General features: G+C 32.8%; 1 long non-coding RNA gene across 1 annotated transcript; it reads left to right on the top strand.

The window, feature by feature from the left end:
• The first annotated feature begins 3,607 nt into the window (after window positions 1-3,607).
• LOC112645899 (uncharacterized) lies at window positions 3,608-16,381 on the top strand. The gene is made up of 4 exons (XR_004811925.2): window positions 3,608-3,682; window positions 7,311-7,466; window positions 12,383-12,447; window positions 16,153-16,381. It is a non-coding gene; the product is annotated as an uncharacterized LOC112645899 (long non-coding RNA).
• The last annotated feature ends 1,778 nt before the right edge of the window (window positions 16,382-18,159 follow it).

Below are 18,159 nucleotides of genomic sequence, written 5' to 3'. Positions count from 1 at the left end.
AGAAGATCTCATACTGCCAAACATATGTTTTAAATATTCAATAAATTATAATTTGTTCCACCGCTTTTCTAGACATAATATTGTGACTTGTTAAAAAGTCTGTGGAGATTAATAGGAGCTTATGTCATGGAAAATAAAGTTATGTATATAACTCACTAAACAAAATCAACCAAAGTATACACATTTAAGAAGTATAGATTATGGAGTTGTTTTACTATAAAAAATGAGAAATGTGAACATTGTCATTGTGAAGAAAATGCAATATTTAGTTATTTTAGTCTTTTGTAAAGGTGTAAAGCTTAACATTCATATGATTAAGACTACAACTTTTGGCCAAATAGACTGAGGTGTAGCACTTGGGCACACTCCATTACTGTATAAAATTAGATACTCTGCAAAGATATTACACTCCAGTGATTTCAATAAATTTTCCTATTAGGCCCCCAAGCCTATTTCAGCATTTTATTGCTTTATTTTAAAATGTTAACATTAAAACTTTTAACCTTCCAAAAGTCAACTTCCAAAGGTTTTCCATAAATTAATATTGCATTCATATGTTTAACCATAGACTCATAAATGAGCCCTATAAAACTATAGTACAACACATTAAAATATCAAAGTTTTACTTAATTTTCTGGTTATGGGTAACTTTAATAAACAGATATAAAAGATACAGAGATAGGAAGGTAGATAGGTAGATAGATAGATAGATAGATAGATAGATAGATAGATGATAGATAGATAGACAGATATAGATGTATACAAAATGCATCACACAAGGCCAATCCATTATACCAAACATTCATGCAGTCAAAATCCTTTAATCCTCTTAAAAACCTTTTGGGGTAAGTGTTATTGTAGCAGGCTGAACAATGCACCCACCTTACCATTCTAATCCTGGAAAACTGTTGATTATATTAGTTTACATGGCAAAAAGGATTTTGCAGATGTAATTAAGTTAAGGTTCTTGTGACAGGGAGATTACCCAGATGTTACAAATGTAATCACAAGGTTATTTATGAGAAGGGCCAGTGAGTGAGGGTCAGGCAAAGAGATGTGATGACAAGAGCAGAAGGAGATTTCAAGTTGCTCTTCTGGAGGAAGAGGCCATACGGCAAGGAATGCAAGTGGTTTCTAGAAGCTTAAATGTATTCTCCTGTAGCATTTCTAGAAGAAACTCTGCCAACACTTTGTTTGACTTCTGACCTCCGGACCTGTAATACAATAAGTCTGTGGCTTTATCCACTAAATTTATGGTAATTGGTGAGAACAGCAATGGGAAATTAATAGTTATTATTTGAAGTTATTTTTACAAAATTCTAATGTAGTTATGAACTTACCCAAGGTATCACAACGAATACATGGTAAACATAGAATCAGAACCTGTGTCTGACATTTCTAAAGCCACACTTTTTCCACAGAGTAATGATTTTTTAGAAGTATTAAGATTTGTTTTTTATTTATTTATTTTTTATTTTTTATTTTTTTTTAAAGATTTGTTTTTTAAAAACTAGATTTATAACACACCAAAAAAAAGTTCAATAGAAAAGAGTATACGTCATTAATTGCAACTTATTATCTGACAAGAAAGCTATGACTATTGAACATCTACATGTCTTATGTTGTGCTAGATGCTTGGGATATAACAAACCAAATTGAGTGCCTTACCTAATGAAGACCACATGCTTCTTTCAATAGTTAATTGTTCCCCTCGGGCAACATAGCATAGAAGGAAAAGTTTTAATAGCAACAGGAGTTAAAAAACACAACTACCAAAAAAAAAAAAAAAAAAAAAAAACAAAAACACAACTACCTTACAGTCAAACTGTCTTTTGCAGGAGGCTTAGTTTTCCCAAGAAGATAATGGTAAATGCACAAGCATGATGAACTGGTACATCATTTCAGGTTTATTTAAGTGTTCTTGGGCTAAGAAACCAAGAGTAATTGTTTTTCTTTTGCATAAATATGAAACTAGAATATTTACTATCACCACCTATGTAAATAGATAATAATTTTCTTTGAAAAAAATATAATTTATTGGAATTATACACGCAACATACCTAAATGGAGGATAATTTTTTTTTCTTTTTTTATTGGAGTTCAATTTGCCAACACATAGCATAACACCCATGATAATTTCTTTAATAAACCATGTCAGTCTATACATCATTTTTTCTTAGTTTTTCTCTAGTTATTGAGTAAATGGAAATATTAAAATATGTGAATTTCATGTCCATGGTTTTACATATATATAGCAATTCTATAAATATTTATCTATGCACAGAAATGCCACAAATAAATGTTAACAGAACCATTTAACCCACAGAGGAAAAAAGAGTGAAATTTCTTTCATTAAAATGCTTTTTAAAAAAATATTTTTGATGATTGTTCTGTGCTCATTCTTTTAATTTGCAAATTCCTAATACATATATAATGAAGATCTTTTCACATGTTTATTTGTCACCTATATATTCTAATAGATGAGTTGCACAGGTTTCTTATCCATTTTTAAATATAGTTATTTTCTCATCATTGATTTTTAATAGTTTTTGCATATTTTGGATAACAGTTCTTTATCCAATAACATGTTTTGCAAATATTTTTCCCAATCTGTGGCTTGTGTCTTGACACAGTCTTTTCCGAGCAGAAGTTTTTAATTTAATTTTTATTTATTTTATTATTTTTTAAAGACTTAATTGTTTGTTCATGAGAAGCACACAGAGAGGCAGAGACAGAGATAGAGGGAGAAGCAGGCTCCTTGCAAGAAGCCTGATGCGGGACTTGATCCTAGGAATGTGGGATTACACCCTGAGCTGACACTCAACAGCTGAGCCACCCAGGCATCCCTACATTTTAATTTTAATGAAGTCCAGTTTATCAATTCTTTATTTCACAGATCATGCCTTTGGTATTGCCTCTAAAAAGGCACCACCATGCCCAAGGACATCTAGATTTTATTCTGTGTTGTCTTCTAGGAGTTTTATAGTTTTGTGCTTTTTATTCAGGTTTATGAGCCATTTGGAGAGAATTGTTATAAACGGTGTAAAGCTGTGTCTTGATTTGCTCTTTTGCATGCATGTTTTGTTCTAGCAAAATTTATTGAAAAGAATACCTCTGTTCCTTTGCTCCTTTGTCCAAAGATCATGGACTATATTTATGTAGGTTTATTTCTGGTCTCTATTCTGTTTCATTGATATTTCCCTCTATTCTTTTGACAATTCCACAATGTTTTGATTCCTGTGGCTTTATAGATATTAGGGGACCTTTGGAGGTGATTGATTAGGTCATTATGATGCAGCTCTCATAAATGGGATTAGTGCCCTTAAAAAGAGGCTAGAGTCCTAGTCCTTTCCACCATGTGAGGGCACAGCAAAAAGTTGACCATCTGCAATACAGAAGAGGGCCTTCACTAGAAGAACCTGGTTGTGCTAGCATCCTGACCTCAGACATCAATCCTCTAGAATGGTGAGGAAAAATTTCCGTTTATATAAGCCACCCAGTCTGTGGTATTTTGTTACAGCAGCCAAAACTGACTAAGATAGAGATATAATGAATTCTCTCCTTTGTAAGAATGATGTAATAATGAATGTACCTAGTTCAGTTCTGTGCTTCTTAAGGACACACCTGCCTACAAAGAACAAGTTTTCTTCTTAATCTTCTCTGTGTTGTAAAGTGTGCAAAGGTTCTGATTCAACTCTGTATGAGCTGGGCTGGGTATATCTGTCTAAATCTAGAATTCTGTTAGACAATTTAGCTCTTGCACTAAGTAACATCCTCCAACTTAGCTTTAACTGGTAATAAGGGCAGCAATTTTATTCTTTATATTTACTCTGTTTTAAATTAATTTAGGTGGATATCACTGTATGTGTCTAGTGGCTACTGTAATTAGATAGCACATGTGTAAGGCTCTTGTATAAGTTATATAGAAGAGGTAAAAACGAGCCTGCTTTTCTGTTTTATTATCTCAAGGAGGAAAGCTTTCAATAATTCATGATTGAATCTGATGTTTGCTCTAAGTTTTTAATAGGTATCATTTATCTGATTAACATAATTCCCTATAATTAATAATTACTTAGAGCAGGGTCAGTAAACTATGGTCTGTTTTCATAAATAAATTTGTACTGAATATAACAGTGACTATTTGTATGTTTTCTGAGCTACTTTATTCTACAATCTCAGTATTGAGTAGTTGTGACTGAGACTATGTGGCCTACAAAACAAAAATATTTATATTTTGTCCCTCAAGAAAGAATTTGCTGGGGATCCCTGGGTAGCTCAGAGGTTCAGCACCTGCCTTTGGCCCAGGGCGTGATCCTGGAGTCCCAGGATCCAGTCCCGCATCAGGCTTCCTGCATGGAGCCTGCTTCTCCCTCTGCCTGTGTCTCTGCTTCTCTCTCTCTCTCTCTCTCTCTCTCTCACATGAATAAATAATTTTTAAAAAACTTTAAAAAAAGAAAGAATTTGCTGATCTTCAATGTAGAGTTTGTATTATAAATAAATGTTAAATTTTTTCAAACTATTTATACAATAGGAGTTTATCTGGGAACTTATTTCCTCTAATTTTTCAAATGAATTGGCAACAAATTTGTTCAAAACATCCTCTTATAACTCTGTTTATTCTTATTAGGAACTGTAAGTGATGTCCTTTGAAAAAACAATAATAATATTGACAGTGTGGATATTCTCTATTTTCTCTCTCTCTCTCTTTTTTTTCTAAATCAGTTCTGCTAGGTCTTTATTAAAAGTATTAATGTTTTCAAAGAACCAGAATTGATTTTCTTCATTCTCTTTATTGTCCTTTCCTTGATTTCATCATTTCTGTTTTTAACATATATTTTTGCTATTTTCTCAGATTTTTTTTTGTCCTGAAATGTCTTTATTATGCCTTCAATTTGAATTATATTCTCACCAGGTATCTGATTTTTCTTCTCTACTTCCTGCATTTGTCTTAATTCTTTGCTCTCTTGGTAGTTCTCTGGTTATCTCCAAGATGTTGTTTTCTTTGTATTTATCCTGCCTGAATTTTGTTTCTTAGCTCTGTGACTTAATGTTTTAATTGACTTGGAAAACTGTTATCCATTATCATTTCATGTATTGCTTTTGTATATTTTTCTATCTTCCTTCCTTTTGGATCTTCAGTGAAATTATGTGAGATGTTTTATAGCTGAGTAATATTTCATTGTATAAAACATCCTATATATAATCTGCTGCTTTCCCCCACTTTCTCTCCCTCTCTGTTTCTATTTAATATATTCTAATGATTTACTGTTACTTTACTAATCCTCTTCTCTACCATGTCTAACCTGTTGTTAAAACCATATTTTGAATTCTTAATTTTAGTAATTTTATTTTTCAGTTTTACCATTTCTATTTGATTTTTTAAAAATACTACATTCTTCTCTTAAAATTCTCTAGATTGTTTTCAATTATTCCTGAATAACACCAACATTTGGATTGCTTATGAGATTATTGTCTTTTTTCCCCATCTCTCAATTTTGGTAATTTGGTCCTGTTTTCTATTTTTTTAAGTTATTTTTGGTTAAATGTTAGGCATAGAACCTGAAAAATTATAGAGATAATTTGAGGATTCTGAAAGGAAAATTTACTTTTGCTTCTGGAAAGCAATTAGGACAGTTAGTGGGAATTTAGGAGGGCCTGCTATGGTAGTGAATTTATAGAAAGATTTTGGTCAATATAGCTATGACAAGACATCACAGTGTGATGTCTATTGTTCTCTAACATCTTCCTAGTGAGTGTTACCTAATAGCATTTGTGGTGAAACGGCTGTTATTGGACTGATAAAGGAACAGCACTCTGCAATCCCTTTGAGAAAGATGGGCAAATTTACATAATCACATCTGGAAACTCTTACCTCCAAAATCCTCTACTGTGATATCTGAATCAGTATTTTTTTTAAACTTTTATTTATTTATGATAGACACACAGTGAGAGAGAGAGAGACAGAGACACAGGCAGAGGGATAAGCAGGCTCCATGCACCAGGAGCCCGACGTGGGATTCGATCCCGGGTCTCCAGGACCGCGCCCTGGGCCAAAGGCAGGCGCCAAACCGCTGCGCCACCCAGGGATCCCTCTGAATCAGTATTTACGAAAAGAGGATGAGAATCTGAAATTTACTAAAGAATGGCTTCTATTCACCACCCTGTTTATTGAGAACATATGATACACAGAAAAATAATTTCTGTTGTTATAAAACAGAAAATAATACTACAACTTTTAATTGATGTATAGTGTGTCAGACATTAATATCTATGCTATATCTATGTGGTGTTATAAAGGTCTGTAAGTGTTTTGATAGAATTAAATGAAAGCCAAATATATGTTTTGTTGTTTGCAAATAACTGCCTTGTGTATTTTGTCCAGACTATATAATTGTCATGAACAGGTGGATTAGTATGGAAATAGGTTAATCTGTCTTTACTGGAACTATTTTATCAATATTCTTAAAAGACAATTTCACAAACTATCAAAATTAGGAGGCCAGACTATTGAAAACATGCCAGGCTCTTCCATACCCCCTTTGTTGTTATTGAGAAATTAGTTGTGAATCTATTGGAATTATTTGTAAGTAGTCTGTTTTTCCTTTTGTCTTCCTTTTTAAGAGGTTTTCTTTGGCTTTTGTGTTATTCATTTTCACTATTATATAACTGACTTTTTTTTTTTTTCAGATGGGCTTTTCAGAATTGAGTTTTCTCCAGCAATTCTGGGGAAAAAAATCTCAATTATTATGGCTTTGACTATTTTAACTTTCGTAATTTAACATGACAGCCCATCTGAAGACTAAAAAAATGAAAGTTATATATTTTTATTCTAATTGCTATATGTCTTAACCTTTTGTATTTCCTATGTCTTTGTTTATCTGAATTAAATTCCGGGTAATTGATTCATATCTGATATATAACCTCTATATACTAGACCTCTTCATTTTGGTCTAATGTGTAGTTTAATTCATTCATTTAAATTTTAATTTCAGTAATTTCTATGTTCTAAAATTTCTAATCTTTAAAAAATTCTTAATTATTTTTATTGACCTCTATTCCTTTCGCATATATTCAATTTTGTTACTTATTTCCTGTAACAAATGATATAACACTTTTGGGTATGAGAGTACCACTACTGGGAGTATTTTTAGCTCTTATTCTGGTCACAATTGTTTCTTTTGGCTCAGTCTCACGATGCTTCTTTCTTTATGGTGTTGTGACTTTTCATTGAATTATTAATTCATGGAAATGTTTACAGCTGAGTTAAATTTTATCACTCCAAAACGTTTGCCTTTGCCTCTGCCAGACAGATGGAAACAGAAACTACTATAGACCATGGTATATTAAAGTTATCTGCTTGGATTTCCTATCTCATCACCTCTGTGGTGAAACTTGTGTGAGGGCCAGTTTATGATCATGGATTCTTAGTGGAGAATCATCTCCCTCAAGCCAATATTAAGGTCAAGGTAAGCAAGTTTCTTGCTGACGCCTTCTTTTCACCTATAAAATTAAGGTATATCATTTTTGGAGTTTTTGCATTTTTGGAGTTTCTGCGGAGTTTCTGGGGTGTCCTATTAGCCCTCTCACATGGGCTAGATACCAGACTTTTTATTATATGTCACCTATAAATCCATTTCTTCAATATACTTAAGATTCATCAATGTTGTCAGGGTGGAACAGGCATTTACATTTCACCAATTCTCAAGCCTTTCACTTTCATCTCATTTGGGCTCTTATTTTCTGAGTGTATAGATGATTTAAAATATTTTAAGACTTTATTTATTTATTCATGAGAGACACACACACACACAGAGAGGCACAGACACAGGCAGAGGGAGAAGCAGGCTCCATTCAGGGAGCCTGACATGGAACTCGATCTCAGGTCTCCAGGATCAGGCCCTAGGCTGAAGGCAGCGCTAAACCACTGAGCCACCCGGGCTGCCCTGATTTAAATTTTTTTTAAATCCATGCTGCATTTAAATTTCAATTGGCAGGTATGTTCTGAGCATCTAGTATGCCACACAACGGGAGATAAAAATATTCTTTTCAATCCCTCTTCTTTTGTAGCTCAAATGGTTATACAAAGGACATGTAAAACTCATGTATGTTTGAGGATATATGTATGTATATATGTATGTATGTACACACACATATTAAGAACTTATTTTAACTAGGTCACACAGAGGAGTCAATATAAAAATATATTGTTTCTCATTACAATTTACAAATGTATGTCAAAATTAAATACATAAGAATATGAATGATGAATAATACTTCAGAGGGAACAAGTATTTGACTGGTGTTTCAACATTTCAAAGGAGATAGCATGTCCAACATGCTATGAGAAATATAAACATTTTCTACAAACCATCAAGCACAAGCTGTTTTGTACTATGCTGAATATTTATTAAATTTTGAATCAAATAGTCTTCACTCTGTATATCAATAGAATGAAACTCGACCTGCTTTTATAATACCCAAAAGACTTACCTTGTATGAAAAAGTTTATGTCCTCATAACCATATAACTACAAAAGAAAAGTAAATTAGACCCAACAGAAATCTCATGAAACAAGTGATTATTTTGATAAAAATATGTCCACATGGAATAGAGATGAAAATCTAGACCAATAACTATAGAAACTATTCATTCTATTATGCAAATATTAAATGTGAACAGCTGGTGGAGTGATGAAATTGCCATGCTTGATAGTTAATAGTCAAGTTGTTATATAAACACCTTTCTTAATGTGGGAAAGTAATTTCCTTAAACCAAATGCTTCAATCAACCTTCATAAGATTGTGTCATGTTTCTACAAGCAAAGAGACTATTGTTTTCCTCCATTTCCTATTTAGACCAAAAGATAATTAAATCTGCTCCCATAAATATTAAAAAAAAAGTTTTCTAGTCATTATGAAAAGCATGATATTATAATGATACTTAGAAAATATATCATTGATAAGAAAATGGTCTTGTAAAAAATATAATATTTTAATTTAGAGGCACGAAAGCAACATTAATGCAATTAACATGACACTTGGAGATTTGTGAAAAGGAGAAAAGGGGGAAATTGTCATTTATTGATTGTCTATAAAGTGCTATACTCTGTGGTAGAGATTTTAGATACATCACCTAGTTGAACTAGCTCAGTAGCACTGGAAGTAGATATTGTTATTTTTGTTATATATGAGGAAAGCTAGCCTCAAAATATAAATGGCCTGCATAGGGATCCCTGGGTGGCGCAGCGGTTTGGCGCCTGCCTTTGGCCCAGGGCGCGATCCTGGAGACCCGGGATCGAATCCCACGTCGGGCTCCCGGTGCATGGAGCCTGCTTCTCCCTCTGCCTGTGTCTCTGCCTCTCTCTCTCTCTCTCTCTCTGTGACTATCATAAATAAATTAAAAAAAAAAAATAAATGGCCTGCATAAAACTATAGAGCTACACAGTGGCATCCCATGCTGCCAGCTGAAATCTCTCAACAAAGTTTTCAATCCTGATTGTTTCATCAATTGAATGATGAATTTATTTTGCAACATCATGAAAATCAAGTTATTATGAAAGTGTACTTTTAGAGACATATAACACTTTTTTTTTTTAAATTGTTATTTATTTATGATAGTCACAGAGAGAGAGAGAGGCAGAGACACAGGCAGAGGGAGAAGCAGGCTCCATGCACCGGGAGCCCGACGTGGGATTCGATCCCGGGTCTCCAGGATCGCGCCCTGGGCCAAAGGCAGGCGCCAAACCGCTGCGCCACCCAGGGATCCCTAACACTTTTTTTTAAGGTGATTACAGAAGTAATAAAAAAATACTGTTTCTGAATAAAATAGAGGCAGTAAACCATTTAATTTTCCAATAAATAGATCACAATTTGACTCTTGCCATGTTTCAAAATTAACGATTTTTACATAAACTTTAACTTAACAGTTGCAATGCTGGTGTTTGATTAATGATATTCTTGGTGGCATTCCCTAACGTGTAAAAACCAAAATTTGTTTTAATAAATGCATTTTTATTTAAATGCATAAGTGAAAGCCTGAGAATGCAGGTTCAAGGCGGCAAAAAACACACAATTTAGCTTCCATATTTTAGTAAATAACAATGAGGACTTCAAGAAGGCAAAATGAAGAAGAAAAACAGGAAAAAAATGAGGCAAGTGGAGCCAGAGAGAGTGGGAAATGGACAAAGGGAAGGAGAAGAGGTAAGAGAAGTGGCGGAGCCCAGCTAATGTAAATCACTTAGATCGACAGAAAACCTTTCAGTAGCATTCTGAAAAAAAGACAGAAGTCCAAAAGTGGAATTTGATCCAATCAGTGACAAATCCTGTCTACTTTTCAAAGGAACACTCTGAATATTGTATCATGAATAGACTGTGAGCATAAATAGCAGATAAATGGCAGCAAGAGCATTCAGAAAGCTTTTACAATAATTGAGGCTGGAGAGAAATTAATAGATGTGGAGGTGATCTATGTCAGAAATGGATGGACTCTGAACACATTTTGAAAATGGAATTAACAGGATTGGTTGATGGATTCCATGTGTGATATTAAAAAAAGAAAGTATTGAAGATGACTTCAAAGATTTTGATCTGAGCAAATTAGTGATAATCTTGAAAATATAGGGAATACAATCAACAAGAAAATAAAAAGGCAATTAGATCTCTCAAATAGTATATATATTAGGTATATTGATCATATATAGTCATATTTTATATATTTTTCAGGTAGCTATAGTCTAATAAGAAAACACAGTAAAAATTGGCATGATCTTGAATAAAACTTGTAGCAAAAAAAGACATTTTTGACCTAACAAGTATAAAATGTATTTTAAAATAGAAATATATATATTGAAAAATATATTTGAAAAATTGATATGTAGTACCTACACATATATGCATACTAATGAAGTGGTACATGCCAATTATCAAACTATAGATGTAATAATGAATAATAACTTGTGGTTGTAGAAGATAATTTGCATTTTGCTCAATTTATTATGTTTGAAATGTTGCCTCATAATAGGTTACCTTTAATAAAAAATATAAATGTAATTACAGGAGAGTTTAAGAGGCATAAGAGGATTTCATGTGGAAAAAGTCAAAGGTCTAAATCAAAGTTATAACCATAAGAGAGAAAACTGAAAACAAGTAACAATAAAGTAAACAAATTGGACTCAATCAAAATTAAAAACTACTGTGCCTCAACAGAGATGATCAAGAAAGTGAAAAGACTATCCACAAACTGGGAGAAAAGAACTATTACAACTCAACAATGAAAATCTAAATAACACAATTAATGGATGGTTAAATTATCTTATGGTTAAAATATCTTAAAATTATGTATTATTAATACATATTTTTCCAAAAAAGATAGACATATAGCCAATAAGCACATGAAAATATATTCAATACCGTTACTCATTAGGGAAATGCACATCAAAACCACAACGATATACCACTTCTTATTCTTTGGCATGGATTTAGAAAAAGGCAATTTCAAGTGTTAGTGACAATAAGGAGAAATTGGAACACTCATACATTTCTGGTTAGGAATTAAAATGGGGGCAGCCTGGATGGCTCAGCGGTTTAGCGCCTGCTTTCAGTCTAGGGCCTGATCCCGGAGACCCAGGATCGAATCCCATATCGGGCTCCCTGCCTGGAGCCTGCTTCACCCTCCGCCTATGCCTCTGCCTCTCTCTCTCTCTCCCTGGGTCTCTCATGAATAAATAAAAAAAAAAAAAAAAAAAAAAAAAAAAAACACAGCCCTGTATATACTACAACATGATTCAACCATACAAAGCAATGGAGTACCGCTACATGTTACAACATAGATGAAGATTTGAAAGAACTGTGAAAGAAGCCAAACACAAAAGGCCACATATTCATGATTTCATTTATATGAAATGTCAAGAATAGGCCAATGTAGGGAGAAAGAAAGAAAATTAGTGGCTTTCATAGATTGTAGGTGGAGGAAATAAAGAGTGGCTGCTAATGTCTACTGGCTTTGTTTTGTTTTGGATGATGAAAATATTATGAAATTATTTTGTGGGGTTGGTTGTACAATTCTGTGAATACACTGAAAACAACTACATTTTGTACCTTGAAATGATGAATTTTATGGCTTGTGAATTAGATCTCTATAAGGAAGAAAATTAAAATAGAAAATTAAAATCAATTATTTTAAATGTTGAAGTTTATATCTCATTTTACATCTCCAAATTCTAAAACTGAATGAACAGATGATGTATAAACTTGCATAAAAGAATAGAAAAGAGACAATTCTATAATTTAAAAAAGTGGATGTAACCAATAATTTTGTATTGAAAACTCAGGGGCCATTCTTAATGTATGACTCTGAGAAATTCTTTAAATTCTCTGGTTTACAGTTTGACCACCAAAGACACGAAACAATGCCTTACTCACATGATGGTTATCAGCACTGAAAATTCAGGTATGATAAAGCTCTTCAAAAGGTATTTTGTCTGACTTATTATGGTTAATACGGGTTTAAAGTCATTTTAATACATAGCACATAGCATGATCAGACCATGCTAGTTTAGACACTCCTGGAGTCAAACTTTGAGAATCTCTAAATTTTCTTTTCACTTCAAAACTACTATGCTTTTTTACGAGTCCTTCACTTGAGTTCTAAAGATCATAAATAACTGGAGGCGCATCTTCTATCCTTCCTCCTCTGCACACTATTGCATTATGGTGTTTTCACACCACTCTACTATAAACTGCTTCTGGATGTCCATCTCCAAATGGACATCACTCCCTGCATTAACATTTTCCTCCACACTAAAGGGGATACAAGTTACATTCCCCTAGAAATTTCTCACCAGGTTCTTTTTTTTTTTTTAAATCATTTTACTGTTTATACACATTAAAATTGGCAGAACTCTCATGACAAGCAGGACAGAGACATGTCATGCAAGGAAAAATAGTGAAGGTTTCATAAAACTTGAGAGAAGCACCAGGGTTACACAGGGCAGCTGCAACAGGTTCTTCCCTAGTCACTAGAGTACCAGAGTAGGCCTGCAGATTTCTCAGCTTAACAAACATGTAGCTGTAATGCTAGTCTCTCTTTCTGGAACACATTGTCAGTCTCCTGGAGTTTACTTAGAGCCTCATTATTGTTCCAGTCTTGTTCCATTCTTTGCTTAATTTACTTTGATAAATGGAGATATTGGGAAAGCTAGGATGGTGCTCTTTGGTGGCAACATGACTTTTTAATTCCCCAAAAGTCGTGAACAGAGTAGTCCAAACAATTGAATTTCTCTTTTAACCTGGATATTTAGTGCCTCTTTGCTATTAACTATGAGTGATAATCACCAGTTAAAATCCTTTACATTATTATTGCAATTATTAATATATATAATGTGTATATATTATATAAATTAATTTTAATAAATTATAAACCCTCAATATATAATTATTATACAATTAAATTATTGTAATATTATTTCCTACACTGGTATGCATTTTTTTCTTCTCTATGTACCAAGTAGTTTCTTAACTTACCAGTTGGCAAGTCTGTTTTTGATATAAAAGAACAGAATTTATTGATATAAAAGACTTCCTACTTCAGAAAAGAGTGTTATTAATAAGCTTAGCTACTTGAACAAGCAGTCCATGAGAACCCACTTTCTACCACAGAATATGTGTATTCACAATGCACCCAGGAAACATCATACAGAGAACTAAATGTGGGACATATTTTGGTCAGGAAGTATCAAGAATTCTTGGTTAGTTTTTTCATACAGGGACTTTATGATAGAAATAAAAGAAAATGACATTGTTAAAAGAAAGCACTTTTTAAAGCAATATCCAGGTTCTTGAGTGTGATTGCTTTTGAAATATGTTTTTGCCCAGATAAAACTTAATAATTTTAAAATTAAATGAAATTTAATAGAAGAAATACACTTACATGCCAAATATCCTTATTTTTTTCAACGATTTTATTATTCATTCATGAGAGACACAGAGAGAGAGGCAGAGCCACAGAGAGAGAGAGATAAGCAGGCTCTCTGCAGGAAGCCCAATGTGGGACTCAGTCCCAAGACCCTGAGCAAAAGGCAGAGGCTCAACCACTGAGCCACCCAGGTGTCCCTATCCTTAATTTTTTTTTTTTTTAAAGGCAATTCAAAAATCATTCACCTGAGTATCAAGCATATGGTCACTTTAGAATCTTTTTTTCTGTTGTTGAACCTATATTGTAGCATGGCTTTTTTAGAACTCAGCTAGCAATTACTGATACTATTTCTTAATATAAATAACAGATATTCAATTACTAGGAGTATATATATTTATATAAACCACATATATTTATAATGTATTATTATAGGTAATATGTATATGTATTATATAATATATAATACATATTTTTGTAAATATTTTTGTTATATATGTGTTTCTTTGGTTATTTCTCAAAAACTAGACTAAACACATTCTTTCAGCAACTTTAAAAGTCACCTTGAGCAAGCTAAAAAGTAGAAAATTGAGTTGAAAACAAAACAATCTATATTGTTTTATTTATTAATTTTTTAAAGATTTATTTATTTACTGGGGGAGGGGCGGGCAGAGGGAGAGGGAGAGAGAAACCTAAGCAGGCTCCTCTAAACAGATTCCTCACTGAGCATGAAGCTAGACAGAGGACTCTATCTCACAACACTGAGGTCATGACCTGAACCAAAACGAGAGTCAGAGGCATAACTGTGCCACCAGGTGCCTATTCAGTGTCTATTTTAGAAATGAATTACCTTAAAGTCTTCTGTTGACTGTGGACCTAAAAATTTGAATTCCACTTTTTTGTATTTATAAACATGTGCACACACACAAAAAAACACATGACTTTGGATAGCATATTTTATTTTGAATTCCTGAATAGTTTACATGCCAAATTGATTGGAAAAGATAAATGTACTATGATTTCAGAAAGAGAGAAAACACACTTATCTTGTAAATATTATGAAGTATCTAGAAATTTGCACTGATCACTATCTAAATTACTATCTACTATAATAAGCAGTGGATATATAAATCATAACTCATTTTATGTTAGAATAGCTTTTATATAATTCCACTCATTACAAAATGTTTGAGTTAATCATTAAAATAGATAGTATTCAAATAATAGATGCTATAGATAAATAGCTAACAGGGGTCACACTTTTCAGATAAAGCCTCAAAAACCCTTTTAATAGTGTATGTAAAACTCATGAAGTAACTGATATTTTTAACAATTTAAACACCATTAAGAAACATCAAATGTTATTAACATCAAATTTTATGCAAAATAAAGTTATTCTATAATATAAATCTGTAGATAATTGCAACTGTAAGTTAATATACTTACTAAAGCATATGTACATATGTCTGAATTAAAGCTAACTCTTTTTAAGAACAACACATAAGGATTTTTCAAATTGAAAAAAATCAAATAAGTACCTCTACAGAAATTATTTTACTTGGGTTCAGAAACATTACACTTAAATTATTTTGAAAAATTTACATCTTGCAAAAGTAAATCCTGAACTGCACTACAGCTACAATTCATATAGGGTAAGGGTTTTGACAATTCTAGGAGAATGAAATAAAGTTAGGTGAAGATTGATTACAGCATGAGCAAGAATTAAGGTACGGGCAGGTCAAGGTAAGAATGATTGCTGATTATGTATAAGCCTAACAGCATCTTAGGAATATAGACAAAATGTATTAAGAAAACAAGTTTTAGCTCAAGAATGACTAATATTTTTAGCCTTGAGAGTAAAGCTAATGTCTGAGTTAGAGACAGATTGTTAGTGCAGTTGTCAGCATAGTCATCCATCTGGAATTGTTTTTTCCCCTCTTGTTTTTCAGTTTTTCTATTAAAATAATTTTCTCTTTGTTGAACAAAATGAAAAGTAACATGCAATTAACATGAATATGCTCCCAGATTATTTTTTGGTATTAGAATTGTGTCTGACATTTAAGCAAATCACCCAATTAGTCCCTGTCTACATTCATCAACATGTGAAGCAGATTTTAAAGACTTTATATTCCTGATTAACAAAATTGGTAAATTTTAACGTGTTTAATGTTAAAATCATTTTTATAGTATATTATCTTTATAAAATGTGAGAATTCTTACTATTTTATTTTTATCAATTTAAAGAATGTTAATTGAAATATTTGAGTCATTCTGTTTGAGATCAACACAAAAAGGGATTTGGAAGTTATGAAGAGGAATACAAAGTGGAAAGCTTAGCCAGTCAAGAAGTTTTTGTAGGTTTGCCTTTGAAGAACAAAAGAAAAATAATGCGAAATAAACCAAAGCCTTAAAACTCCCCACTTCCTCTACCCCTCCTCAACCCCCTACTTGTGATCTCTCTTTCTCTAATAAATAAAACCTTAAAAAAAAAAAAAAAAAGCCTTCTAGAAGGTCTGTGACTCCCAAGATGGAATGCAGAATGTGACAAAAGAATCTAACTGTAAGGGCACCTGGATGGCTCAGTTGGTTGTGTCGACTCTTGGCTTCAGCTCATGTTGTGATCTCTCAGTTGTGAGATTGAGCCCCATGTTGGGTTCTGTGTTCAGTGCAGTCTGCTTCAGATTCTCTCTACCTCTCCCTTTCCTTTTTGCTCTCGCTCTCTCTCTTTCAAATAAATAAATAAAATCTTTAAAAAATACTAACTGTATTCAAATGTGTAAAGAAGTCTCCCTAAAGGGAGAAGGAAAACAAGATGCCGACCTAAGTAATTTTGGAAATGAGTGAGTACTGTACTGTAGTTGATTAGTATTTCTCATGTGAGTAAAAGTTAAAGATTCTGAAATCACTATACATATGTTTTGGAATTGAGCAACAAAATAAATGGATGGCAGATGGTGGGAGTGCTTTCTCATAATCAAACTGGGGAGTTGTAGATCAGTTAGAGACCAAGGAAAAGAGGCTAGAATGATCCATGTGATTGTGGATTAGAGTTGGAGATACCAGTATATTTAGTATATTATAAATGTAGCTCATAACATACAGGGATATTTATAGGTATACATATATACACTGGCTATATATACACAGGTATTTTCCTTCTCTGTCCCCTAGAAGCAATCGCAGCATCAAAGAGCACACGTAGTGCCCAGATCTTGGTTTCTAATACCATTTTTTCAATAAAAGAAACCAGTGCTCCTTGGAAAGATTACTGATTCCACCTCTGAGTAAGAGGTAGATTCAATGAGTCTGGAGAATCTTGTAGTGAATGAAAGTAAAGTTCTCAAACAAACAGACAAACAGAAAAAAAAAAAAAAAAAAAAAAAGAAAAACCAAAACCTAAAACGAAACAAAACAAAACAAAAAGCTAAAAGCAAACAGATGGAGATATCAAGGACTTGAGAGATAAGTGAAGAGGCTCTCAACAGAGCAACAAAATAAAGTAGTACTGGATTATAATTCAAAATCCAAAATAAATTTCCATTAGCTCATATTGATATTAATATTTAAATAAATGAATAAAAGAAAAGAGTTACTATGTCAAATACTTCAAAAAATTATATAGATATTACACTCCCAAAAAAAAAGGAGCATAACTCCCTGCTCTTCAAATGTGGACTCCACATAATGACATCTCTCCAAAGAGTTGAGTAGGTACAAGGTGAACGGCAGAGTAAACATACAGTACCAAAGCTGAAAACCGCCACCTTAACCAAGTGATCAAGGTTAACAACAGCAGTAATGAGTGTCATTTGGTAATATAAATTATGTGACAAGAGATGCACTTGGTTTCTGTGGTCTTGTCTAAAACATACCCTCAGGCTAATCACTGAAAAAGCAGGAGACAAATGTCAACTGAGAGATATTCCACAAAATACCTGAGTATATATTCCTCAAATACATCAAAACTGCCAAGGTCAGGGTCATCAATAACAAGGAATTTCTGAGAAATTATAAAAGCCAGATCCTAAGGAGATATGATAATGTAACGTCTCCTGGATGAAATGCTGCAACAGAAAAAATTAAAACTAAGGAAGTAAGAATAAAATGTGGATTTTGATTAATCATAATGTATCAATATCGGTTAATTAATTGTTAATATTAAATATTAACATAATATAAAATATTGAGAAATATATCTTACCACAGTATTATGTTAATCATATATGAAAATTGGGTGTGGGGTATGAGGGA

Source organism: Canis lupus, chromosome 34 (genome assembly GCF_003254725.2).
Source record: "Canis lupus dingo isolate Sandy chromosome 34, ASM325472v2, whole genome shotgun sequence".
In the NCBI taxonomy this organism is placed as follows: Eukaryota; Metazoa; Chordata; class Mammalia; order Carnivora; family Canidae; genus Canis; species Canis lupus.
The sequence above is the reverse complement of the archived record's forward strand: the minus strand, read 5'-3'. Positions and strand labels throughout refer to the sequence as shown.